General features: G+C 37.6%; 1 protein-coding gene across 20 annotated transcripts in view; it reads left to right on the top strand.

Annotated features, from left to right (window-relative positions):
• Positions 1-13,243, top strand: part of NUMB (NUMB endocytic adaptor protein) — a 162,208-nt gene that overhangs the window by 84,681 nt on the left and 64,284 nt on the right. The window lies entirely within an intron of this gene.

Genomic DNA, 13,243 nt, shown 5'->3' with positions numbered 1-13,243 from the left:
GCTTGCACATGAAACTCCTACTGTAGTAGGAGTTCACACAGTGGATACCTGATAATTTATTATCTCTTCTTGTTTTTTGTTCCTTCCTGTGTAGAGCAAATTACTGTATATGCATGTAAATCCTTCATATACTCTATACTTATGCAGTGTTGAAGAAATTTATTTTGTGAAGCATGATGTTGTCATGAAAACTATTACAGTTCAGCTGATTTTTTTGGTCATTGTAGATAAGACTTTTATTTGAAATAGTTGCCTTTACTTTCTTTTAGAAAATTGTCTTTAATTTCAGCATTAATTGTGGAGTCTCATACACCTCTCTCCCATTTAAATAGTCAATGTGATTTCAACAGATACTGTATCAGTGAATAGTGCATTTTCTAGAGCTATTATGGAAATAAGATTCAGGAGCACTTCTGTTAACCATTTGAATCCAGTTCACCATCATCTGCAGGATTATATAATAGTAGCCTCCTAATTGTCTTCTTGCCTTCCTTTTTATTCTCATCAATCTATTCTTTTTTGTTAAGTGAAAAATTTGGAGGTATTTAGCACATTCACAGTGTTGAACAACTACTACCTCTATCTAGTTCCAAAATACTTTTTGTTCAAGTTTAATCAGCATATAGTGTTAGATTAGTTTCAGGTATACGATATACTGATTCAGCAATTCCTTACATTACTCAGTGCTCATTATGATAAGTATGCTTTTTCTTTAAAGATTTATCTCTTTATTTATTTATTTATTTATTTATTTATTTATTTATTTGGGGAGGGGGGGAGCGGAGAGAATCCCAAGCACACTTCCCACTCAACAGAGTCTGAGGCAAGGCTCACCCCAGATCCTGAGACCATGACCTGGGCCAAAACCAAGAGTTGGAAGTTCAACCAACTAAGTGTACTGTTCAGTGTACAGTTCAACCATGCTGAGTACACTCTTAATCCCCTTTATCTGTTTCACCATTCCCCCCCCCCCCACCTCCCCTCTGGCAGCTACCAGTTCTCAATTGAAGAGTCTAGGTTTGTCTTCTTTTTTCTTTGTTCATTTGTTTTGTTTCTTAAATTCCACATATGAGTGAGATCATATGATATGTGTGTTTCTCTGACTTACTTCATTTAGCTTTATATCATCTAGCATCCATGTTGTTGCAAAAAGCAAAATCTCATTCTTTTTTATGATTGAGTAGTATTCCATTGTATAAATACCACATTTTTATCAATTCATCTATTCATGGACACTTGGGTTGCTTCCATATCATAGTTATTGTAAATAATGCTGCAGTAAACATAGGGGTGGATGTATCTTTTTTGAATTAGTGTTTTCTATTTCTTTGGGTAAATAAATACTCAGTAGTGGAATTACTAGGTCATATGGTAATTCTGTTTTTAACTTTTTAAGGAAACTCCATACTCTTCCACAGTAGCTATACCAGTTTACCTGCAAGACTCTCTTGAGACCTAAAGACACATGCAGATTGAAAGTACAGGATGAAAAAATAATTTATCATGCAAATTGATGTGAAAAGAAAGCTGGGGTAGCAATACTTATGTAAGCAAAATAGAATTTAAAACAAAGAATGTATCAGGAGACAAGAACACTGTGTAATCAGAAAGGAAACAATCCAACAAGAGGGTATAACAATTGTAAACATGCACCCAACCTGGGAGCACCTAAATACAAAATGCAACTATTAACCAATATAAAGAAAGAAATCAATAGTAATACAATAATAGTAGAGGAGTTTAACATCCCACTTATATCTGTGAAAAGTTCATCCAGATAGAAAATCAACAATGAAACAGTGGCTTTGTTTTGTTTTTTTGTTGTTGTTGTTGTTGTTTGTTGTTTTGTTTTTTGATGGTTTTTGATTTTTAAAGACTATTTTTAAAAATAAACTCTATATCCAGTGTGGGGCTCAAAGTTACAACCCTGAGTTTAAGAGTTAGTTGCATGCTCTACTGACTGAGCCAGCCAGGTGCACTGGAAACAGTGGCTTTGAATGATACACTGGACTAGATAGGTCTAACAGATATATTCACAACATACCATCCAAAAGCACTCGAATACACATTCTTTTCAAGTATGTCCAGATCATTCTTTAGAATAAGTAGATCATGTTAGGCCCCAAAACAAATCTCATCAGATTCACAAAAACTGAAATCCTATCATGCATCTTTTCTGACCACAGTGCTATGAAACTGGAAATCAATCACAAGAAAAAAAAAATCTGGAAAGAACATAAATGAATGAAGTCTAAATAACATGCTGTAAACAACGAATGCTTCAACCACAAAATTAAAAAGGAAATCTTCAGTCCATTCTTACCCAGCAGCCAAACGCAAAACTAAGTTCTGTTTAGAACCTTCCAATGGCTTCCCATTTCTCTCAGAGTTAAAAGTCAGTGTAAGGGCCTATATGACTTTGCCCTTTGTAACCCATTTGGTCTCATCTCTCCTAGTCTGTTGTTTCATTTTGCACTGAACACACTGACCTCCTTTCTGTTTGTCAGGTACTCCAGGCAAGCCACCCTCTTAGGAGATTGCACTGGTTATTTTCTTTTTTTTTTTTTTGAATTTTCATTCTACTTGCATGGCTCACTTTTTTACCTCCTTCAGTTCCTTGCTCAAATGTTACTTTCTTTACTTGAAACTTTGTTACTGCCTCCAGTACTTCTAATCCCCCTCTTAACCTGTTCATCTCATTCTGCAGGGCCTTTACTCTCTTGTAAGGTACAACTCAGTGTAGTAAATGTTTCACAACGAGTTCTCAGAGTATAGTTCCAGCTTGAATGATGGTTGATCTTTCTGTTTGTGCTAATAAGTAAGGTGAAAGTGAAACAAGGAAGATGTGTCAGCATTCCACTGACATATCAGTGGCATGAGAAACTTGCTGAATTGGATAATAGTTTTCAAATAATATAACTGAATTTGCTGAATTGGATAATAGTTTTCAAGTAATAGAAGAATATATCCTCAATTTTTTGGTGCTATTCATATTGTAATGATTATAGACATCACATACTTTTGAGTTTAGTCCATCAATTTCTTAGATCTAGGCAGTCACAAAACAGTCATTCAACCTATGATTGGTAGTTCTTGCGAGGTTCCATGGTGTAAATACTGCCACCATGGCTGATTTCAAGCCACCAACATAAAGTCGCTGAACATGACGTTGTGGATGGATGTACAATAACCCAGCAAGCATCATGTCACTTTCCACCATACAGAGACAAAGTTGTAAATAACTTCAGCAGCATAGATAATAAAACATAGTAAAATGATTAAGAAGTGATGAGTTTTTAATATTTATTACCTTTGTTTTAAAATAACTTATTTATATGTTTATATAATTTTTTTTTAATTTTTATTTATTTATGATAGTCACAGAGAGAGAGAGAGAGAGAGAGAGAGAGGCAGAGACACAGGCAGAGGGAGAAGCAGGCTCCATGCACCGGGAGCCCGACGTGGGATTCGATCCCGGGTCTCCAGGATCACGCCCTGGGCCAAAGGCAGGCGCTAAACCGCTGCGCCACCCAGGGATCCCTAATTATTTTTTAATAAAGGCTGTGTTTAACACCTAGTTTGCAAACTTGCTGAAAATTTATCGTTTGGTCTTACCACTCAGCAAACCACTGTAAATAATTTGCCTGTTTATTTTCTATTTATCTCCTTCATAGAGGCAGGGTTTTTGTTCACTGTTGTTTATTGCTGCATGGCATGGTAGGTATTCAATAAATGCTTGTTGAATAAATTTTAATTAAAATATTTAGGCAGCCCGGATGGTTCAGCGGTTTAGCGCCGCCTTCGGCCCAGGGCCTGATCCTGGAGATGCAGGATCGAGTCCCACATCAGGCTTCCTGCGTGGAGCCTGCTTCTCCCTCTGCTTGTGTCTCTGCCTCTCTCTCTCTCTCTCTCTCTCTCTCTCTCTCTCTGTCTCTCTGTCTCTGTCTCTCATAAATAAAATCTTTAAAAAAAATAATATGAGGTTTTTTTGTATATGTATTTTAAAGATTTTACTTAGTTATTAGAGTTAGAGAAGCACAAGTGTCGGGGGAGCAATGGGCAGGGTGGAAGGGGCAGAGGCAGAGGGAGAGGGAGAAGCAGGCTCCCTGCTAAGCAGCAAGCCTGATGTGGGTCTCCATCCCAGGACCCTGAAATCATGACCAGAGCCAAAGGCAGATGCTTAACCAATTGAGCCCCCAGGCACCTCATATATATGCTTAAAATTACTTGACCTTTAAGTCATTAAAAAAATTTCAGTTCAGTATATAACCTTTGAATTCAAAGAAGGAAAGATATGGCTGTAAACTTAAATATTGACAGGGACATTTAAATTTTGTTAATAAGGTGAATTACATTGATTTTTGAATGTTAGGTAACTGCATTTCTTAGAAAAACTACATGTGATCATGATGTATTATTCTTTTAATGTTTTGTTTATTTTGGTTTGCTAAATTTTTGTTTAGAATTCTTGGATGTCTGCTCAAGATATTGTTCTGCAGCTTACTTTTTCAAGTAATGTTTTTGTTTGGGTATCAGGGTAATGTTAGCCTGATTGCAGACTTCGAAAATATTCCCTCTTCAGTTTTTTGGGGAAGAGTTTGTATAGAATTTGTATATTTTCTTACATGTTTGGTGGAATTTGGCAATGAATCCGTTTAGCCTAGGAGTTGTCTTTGTGGAAAGATTTTTTTTTCAAAGATTTTTATGTATTTATTCATGAGAGACACACAGAGGCAGAGAGACATAGAGTGAGAAGCAGGTTCCCCACAGAGAGCCCGATATGGGACTGGATCCCTGGACCTGGGATCACGCCCTGAGCCAAAGGCAGATGCTCAACTGCTGAGCCACCCAGGTGTCCCATTTGTGGAAAGATTTTTAACTAGAAATTCAATTTTAGGGGGATCCCTGGGTGGCTCAGCGGTTTAGCGCCTGCCTTTGGCCCAGGGCGCGATCCTGGAGTCCCGGGATCTAGTCCCGCATCGGGCTCCTGGCATGGAGCCTGCTTCTCCCTCCTCCTGTGTCTCTGCCTCTCTCTCTCTCTCTCTCTCTCTCTCTCTCTCTATGTCTATCATAAATAAATAAATAAATCTTAAAAAAAAAAGAAATTCAATTTTATTAATAGGTTAGGAATAGGACTGTTTAGGTTATCTATTTTTTGAGTAAGCTGTGATAGTTTGGGACTACAAGGTATTTTTCCATGTGTCCATGGATTTATTAGAATAAACTTGTTCATAATACTCTTTTATTATCTTTTTTAATGTCTCTGGAATCTATATGATGATATCTCTCTCATTCTTGATATTGGTCATTTGAATCTCCCCCATTAGTATGACTACATGTTTATCAGTGTTATTAATCTCTCGAAGATTTACCTTTTGGTTTCCTTTTCTCTGTTTTCCTACTTTACTGCTTTCTGTTCTGATTGCTACTGGTTCCTTTTTTTCTTTGTCCCTTTAGTTTCTATAGGTGAAAGCTGAGGACATGGATTTAAGTAAGCCTTTTTTTAAAAAAAGACATTTAGTGCAGGGTTTCTCAATAGTTGCAGTATTGACATTTTAAGCTGAATAATTTTTTGTTGTGGGTGCTATCCTATGTATTATATGATGTTTAGCAGTATCCCTGGTCAATACCCACTAGATGCCAGTTGCACTCCTCTGGCAACAACCAAAAATATTTCCAGATTGCCAAATGTGTCCAGATTGGCAGTGAATGTCCCTAATTGAGAACCACTGGTTTAGTACTGTAAATTTCTAAGTACCGCTTTTGTGGTATCCTGTAATTTTTATATATTGTGCTTTCATTTAATTCAAAATACTTTCTGATTTCTCTTTTGATTTTTACTTTTACCCATGGACTGTTTTTAAACGTAGTTTCCAAGTATTTGATGATTTAATTTCATTGTGGTCAGAGATCATATTTTATATGATTTGAACTCTTTTTTTAAAAAAAGATTTTATTTATTCATGAGAGACACAGAAAGAGAAAGAGGCAGAGATACAGGCAGAGAGAGAAGTAGGCTCCACACAGGGAGCTCAATGTGGGACTCAATCCTGGAACTCCAGGATCACACCCTGGGCCCAAGGCAGGTGCTAAACCGCTGAGCCACCCAGGAGTACCAATTTGAACCCTTTTGAATTTGAGACTTGTTTTATGGCCCAGAACATGGTTTATGTTGGTAAATGTTCTACATGTACTTGGGAATAATGTGTATTCTGTTGTCATTGGATTTCTATAAGTGTCAGGTCATGTTGGTTGATACTGTTGTTCAAGTTTTGCTGTTTGCATCCTTTTTTTTTTTTTTTTTTAAACTGGAGTTCAATTTGCCAACATACAGCATATAACCCAGTGCTCATCCTGTCAAGTGCCCCCGTCAGTGCCCATCACCCAGTCACCCCAACCCTCTGCCCACCTCCCTTTCCACCACCCCTTGTTCATTTCCCAGAGTTAGGAATCTCTCCTGTTCTGTCATCCTCACTGATATTTTTGCTCATTTTCTCTCCTTTCCCCTTTATTCCCTTTCACTAGTTTTTATATTCCCCAAATGAATGAGACCATATAATGTTTGTCCTTCTCCAATTGACTTACTTCACTCAACATAATGCCCTCCAGTTCCATCCACGTTGAAGCAAATGGTGGGTATTTGTCATTTCTAATGCCTGAGTAATATTCCATTGTATACATATACCACATCTTCTTTATCCATTCATCTCTGATGGATACCAAGGCTCCTTCCACATTTTGGCTATTGTGGACATTGCTGCTATAAACATCGGGGTGCAGGTGTTCCAGCGTTTCACTGCATCTGTATCTTTGGGGTAAATCCCCAGCAGTGCAATTGCTGGGTTGTAGGGCAGTTTTATTTTTAACTCTTTGAGCAATGTCCACACAGTTTTTCAGAGTGGCTGTACCAGTTCACATTCCCACCAACAGTGCATGAGGGTTCCCCTTTCTCCACATCCTCTCCAACATTTGTTGTTTCCTGTCTTGTTAATTTTCCCCATTCTCACTGGTGTGAGGTGGTATCTCATTGTGGTTTTGATTTGTATTTCCCTGATGGCCTGTGATGTGGAGCAATTTTCTCATGTGCTTGTTGGCCATGTCTGTGTTTTCTTTGGTGAAATTTCGGTTCATGTCTTGCCCATTTGATTATTGGATTGTCTGTTTCTTTGCTGTTGAGTTTAATAAGTTCTTTATAGATCTTGGATACTAGCCTTTTATCTGTTATGTCATTTACAGATATCTTCTCCCATTCTGTATGTTGTCTTTTAGTTTTGTTGACTGTTTCTTTTGCTGTGCAAAAGCTTCTTAAGTCCCAATAGTTCATTTTTGCTTTTGTTTCCCTTGCCTTCATAGATGTATCTTGCAAGAAGTTGCTGTGGCCAAGTTCAAAAAGGGTGTTGCCTGTGTTCTCCTCTAGGATTTTGATGGATTCTTGTCTCACATTTAGATCTTTCATCCATTTTGAGTTTATCTTTGGGTCTGGTGTAAGAGAATGGTCTAGTTTCATTCTTCTGCACGTGGCTGTCCAATTTTCCCAGCACCATTTATTGAAGAGACTGTCTTTCTTCCAGTGGATAGTCTTTACTGCTTGTCAAATACTAGTTGACCATAGAGTTGAAGGGCCATTTCTGGATTCTCTATTCTGTTCCATTGATCTGTGTGTCTGTTTTTGTGCCAGTACCACACTGTCTTGATGATCACAGCTTTGTAGTACAACCTGAAATCTGGCATTGTGATGCCCCCAGCTCTGGTTTTCTTTTTTAATATTCCCCTGGCTATTCGGGGTCTTTTCTGATTCCATACAAATCTTACGATGATTTGTTCCAACTCTCTGAAGAAAGCCCATGGTATTTTGATAGGGATTGCATTAAATGTGTAAATTGCCCTGGGTAGCATTGACATTTTCACAATATTAATTCTTCCATTCCATGAACATGGAATATTTTTCCATCTCTTTGTGTCTTCCTCGATTTCTTTCAGAAGTGTTCTGTAGTTTTTAGGGTATAGATTCTTTACCTCTTTGGTTAGGTTTATTCCTAGGTATCTTATGCTTTTGGGTGCAATTGTAAATGGGATTGACTAATTTCTCTTTCTTCAGTCTCAGTGTATAGAAATGCCACTGATTTCTGGGCATTGATTTTGTATCCCGCCACACTGCCGAATTGCTGTATGAGTTCTAGCAATCTTGGGGTGGAGTCTTTTGGGTTTTCTATGTACAATATCATGTCATCTGCAAAGAGGGAGAGTTTGACTTCTTTGCCAATTTGAATGCCTTTTCTTTTTGTTGCCTGATTGCTGAGGCTAGGGCTTCTAGTACTATGTTGAATAGCAGTGGTGAGAGTGGACATCCCTGTTGTGTTCCTGATTTTAGGGGAAAGGCTCCCAGTGTTTCCCCATTGAGAATGATGTTTGCTGTGGGCTTTTCGTAGATGGCTTTTAAGATGCTGAGGAATGTTCCCTCTATCCCTACACTCTGAAGAATTTTTGAAATACCTTATTCTACTAAAGCTGTTCCAAAAGATAGAAAGAGATGGAATACTTCCAAACTCATTTTATGAGGTCAGCATCACCTTAATTCCAAAACCAAAGACCGCACCAAAAAGGAGAATTATAGACCAATATCCCTGATGAACTCATACGCAAAAATTCTCAACAAGATACTAGTCAATAGGATCCAACAGTACATTAAGAAGATTATTCACCATGACCAAGTGCTGTTTACATCCTTGCTGATTTCTGCCTGCTTATTCTATTGATTATTGAGAAAGGAATATATAGTTATTCCAGCTTTATTTTGACTAGTATTAATGTAGTGTATTGTTTCCTCTATACTTCTTTTAACCTTTTTGTCTTTATGTTTGAAGTGGTTTATTATTTACTTTTAACATTATTGTCTTTATGTTTAAAGTGGTTTATTATAGGCAGCATACAATTGGATCTTGCTATTTTATCTGTTCTTAATGAAGAACTAGTTGGTCTGACTGACTACTAGGAAACTAGTGTCACTGCTTAACGTGCCATCTCCCCTAATATTCCTGGTCTCACCAGGCAACATGTAGAGATGGGGGCCAACTTGATGGACAGGATGGAGGACTATTGCATTCTCCTCACTATGCCTACCTGGGACCAGGCAGGGGCATGTGAAAGCAAGGTATCCCTCTTGGGACCTTGAAGGGAACCAACAACTGTGCCTGAGAGAGATGGGACTTTTGGAAGCTGACTTGCACTGTTGCTGACCAATCATAACCTTCACTGGTCTTAGTTCTCTGTTAAACCAGGTGTTAACCTATTAGTTGTTGAGTTGCAGAAGGTCAAGGATCGGATCCCAGGAGTAGAGCTCAACATAGTGGCTGTTTACTATCTAGAATATAAGCATTGCAAAAACATAATCAGATATGGCTGTATTAGTACATACTGGCCAATTATTAGTACATACTGTTTATCATATTTGTGCTAGGTTTAATTCTATTTACTGCATCCTAACTCCTATTAGGAAAAAAGAGGAAAATAAAGACATCATCACAAGAAAAATTTCACCTATAATGACTGCCTGTGGGTGCCCTGACCCCTCCCCCAAGCTTCAAGGCTTACACACATCTCTACTTGGAAGCCCCTATCAACTAGCCCTCAAATTTAACAATTCAGTTTCCTGAGGTCTAAAACTTAGGAGTCATATTTGGATTTCTTTCTCTTTCCTACCTTTGATAGTCACCTATTCCTGCTATTAACTTTCTCCACAAAGAGAATCTTGTTGATTCAGTAAAGCTGATGTTATTAAACTGCAAGAAGGGAAAGTGCCACTTTGACAGAATCTTAGTAGTTAGGGGAAGTTAGGAAAATCTATCTCTTAGGGTTTTGAGTTTTGGACTCACATGGTTTAAGGCACATCCTTCAAGATGGGGAACTGGTTGGGGTGGGCAAAGTTTGTGACATGATATTTAGAATTAATGGGCATAATAAGAAAAGGGCCTTGAAGCAATTTGTTATCCTATCAGGAGACCTATTTGCCCTGATGCACACATTGCTTGCCCAGATAAGTTAGTTGGTAATAATTTCCTGAAGTAAATAGTAAAGCTAATTACTGGTTTAGTCTTACCATCCTGGGCAGAAAAAATTTCCTGGGGCACAGTTACATCATGTTGACTCCATTCTCTCTGCTACTCTTACTTTTAAACTTTTCTTCAGTCCCTTTTTATCTGCCTACACTACTACCATTGCCCTAGTTCAAGCTCTCATCATAACTTGCTTAGACTATTTAAAACGCCTTGTAACACATCTATAGTCTTTTGCCCTCAGATTTGTTTTCCTTACTGCCACCATAGTAATGTAACTACATTGCAACTCTTGACACTGATACATGTATATAACTTTTTAATGGCTTCTGGTTGTCCGTAGGTTAAAATCAGTACCTGATCCTTGTCTGCACTCTTCTTGCATTGCTGTCTAGCATTTGATTTCCTGCATCTATGCGTTTGTTGATACTGTTGCCTCTACTTGGAATATCTTCCCTCCTACAATATGTGGCTAATTTTTATTTTTCCTTTAAAAGTTAACTCAGGTGATACCTCCTATAGGAAATGTTTCCTGAACCTAGACTCTGCTTCGAGAACATACTGTGTATAGTGCTGTTATTACATTTTGCCATATTGTGCAGAAATTACCTTTTATGAGGGGAGAGAGCCACCTAAAGGCAAGTTGTCTTTATTAATTTCAGTATCTACTAGCATCCACAATAGGGCCCAGCACATAGTAAGTTCTGTTTTTACTGACCCAAACAAATTGGGTCAGAAGGGGAGGACTTAAGAACTTAAGGGGAGAAAAGAGATGATGATTTAACTTTAAATTGATGTATTTGAGGTAACATCAGTGCACCCAAATAGAGACATATTTAATGAGAGCAGGATTTAAAAGTATTATTGGGAAATCATCCCATTGGAGTAATAGTTTGAACTGATTATTTCACCAAGAGTGATAGTGGAAACAAGAGAGCACAGATTGAGAACTGATATTTGGGGAATACACACAGTGTGTGGGAGAAAGTAGAAGAAGCCCTTAGAGGTATCAGTAGCAACAGAGGTAAACAAGATAAACCAGAGGCATAAGAATATTGGGATGGGGAGAGGCCAGGAGGAAAGAAGCATACAAAGGAAAGTTGGAATCATGGTGTCAAATTTTGCAGAACAGTTTAAGAGTGTGAGAACTGTAAAAAGATTTTCTAAATCTGACACTATTGTATCTAGCTAATAAAATGGGGATTGGTTTATTTTCTTTGTTTCTCTTTCTTTTTCTTTTTCTTTTTAGTTAGTAGACAAAGTAAGACTTTTTTGTTCTCAGTTTTTAAACTGGCAAAAATATATCCTTTATCTTTACCTGTGTTTAACCAGAACTTTCTCAAGGAGTGTGATTTTCTTTATTTGGGAGTAAAGTTTAACCTTATTGAGGGCCTGTAGTAAGTGTTACTTTGAGTTAACATGTTTTTTATTTTTTTCTTATCTCTTTTGTCTTTGTGAGCAAAATCATTATATTTAGATTACTTGAAAACAAATTGGTCTCTCCCTTGATGTGTTCTTATCTTGATTACTAGATTATTTACAGGCCATTGGTAGTTACTCATTAAAAAGTAGCAAGCAAGATATTATCATTATGTATTTTCATTTTACCAAGTTCATTTTAGAACTATTATGATTATATTACTCATTTTCAAAAGTATTTTCAGCAATGAAACCTTTCCTTAAATGTATATGGATCCCAGTATGTGAATCAGATAAAGTGGAGTTTGTATGAAACTGTGACAGGGACCTACAGTCCCTCCGAAGTTGTGTCTAGCTTTCTAACTTCCTTCTCCTTATCTCCAAACAACCATTGGCCTCTGGGTCTTTTCCATGGAAATCCCAGGGCTACTGAAAGCATAGTTTGAAAATCACTTATATGTAATACTCTTTGTAGAAATGCTGATGGCCATATTAATACTGAAAGTTACAAGATATTTAGACTCCAAATCAGTTGACACTTCCGCTTTGTTCTTTTATTGGTCAGTAGTATGTACAACAATAAATAGTTGTCCAAAGAGCAAATAAACTTACGCTAAAATTATTTAGGCAGAAGTTGTATATATTTTTTAAAAGATTTTATTTTTATTTATTTATTCATGAGACAGAGAGAGAGAGAGAGAGAGAGAGAGAGGCAGAGACACGGGCAGAGAGAGAAGCAGGCTCCATGCAGGGAGCCCGATGTGGAACTGGATTCCAGGTCTCTAGGATCACACCCTGGGGTGAAGGCGGTGCTAAACCGCTGAGCCACCTGGGCTGCCCAGAAGTTGTATATCTTTAAGGAAAGTTGTCAATGTTCCTTTGTCAATGTGACACTGACCTACTATTACATCTGCAGTCTCCTTCCAATACCAGTGATTTTCTCTGGTCTTATATGTCTACATTTTTCCTACCTAGTAAATATTATCTAGTATGATGGGGGTCTATTTTATCCTTTATTTCATCAAATTTATAGTGTGTCATGTATATGACAGGTCCTGTGTTAAAATGCAGGGGTAGTATTTTAAATAAAATACAATTTACTGTTAAGGAAATAGAAAATTGCTGTAAGGTTTGATGAGTACAGTAAAAGAAGTAATCGGAGGATATTAATGGAATCCTGTGAAATGGAAAGACCTAGCTCAGGCCAGCTAAGGGTTTGTCAGGAAAAAGTGCTAGCTTCCCTGAAGACCCTGAGTCAACTCTTCAAAGATAATTAGACTTCAACCAGAGGCAAATAGGGAAAGGTCTTCATAAGTGGGCAGAGAGAGGAAATAGGCTCTGAAAGAGGGCATGCCTTGTTTGGAGACATGTAAGTAGTTTAGTATGGCCAGAGTTTAGCATGTGAAGGGATTGGTGAGTGAAGCCAGATGAAAAACGACTGTGTTTTCCAAGCTTAGGAATTTGGACTTTATTTTGAAAGTGTTATGAAGCGAGTGAAGGATTTTAAGCTGAATAATTGCATGGTCAAATTTGTGTTTTAGAAAGCACTCTGGCAATAGTCAAGAGAACAGATTAGAATGGACCTTTCTTAGAAGCAAAGCAGCCATTAAGTAATAGACTTTAGCAATAATTTACACAAAAATGAGGATGGTAGAACTGATAAGGTGGGTGGGGGAATGAATTCAAGATATATGAAGGAGGCAAAAGCAGTTGAGTTATTGGTTACAGAAAGAGTGAATGAATGCAGGGATGACTCTTAGTAGGGCTATCTG

This window comes from Canis lupus, chromosome 8, assembly GCF_003254725.2.
Source record: "Canis lupus dingo isolate Sandy chromosome 8, ASM325472v2, whole genome shotgun sequence".
Lineage (NCBI taxonomy): Eukaryota > Metazoa > Chordata > Mammalia > Carnivora > Canidae > Canis > Canis lupus.
The sequence above is the reverse complement of the archived record's forward strand: the minus strand, read 5'-3'. Positions and strand labels throughout refer to the sequence as shown.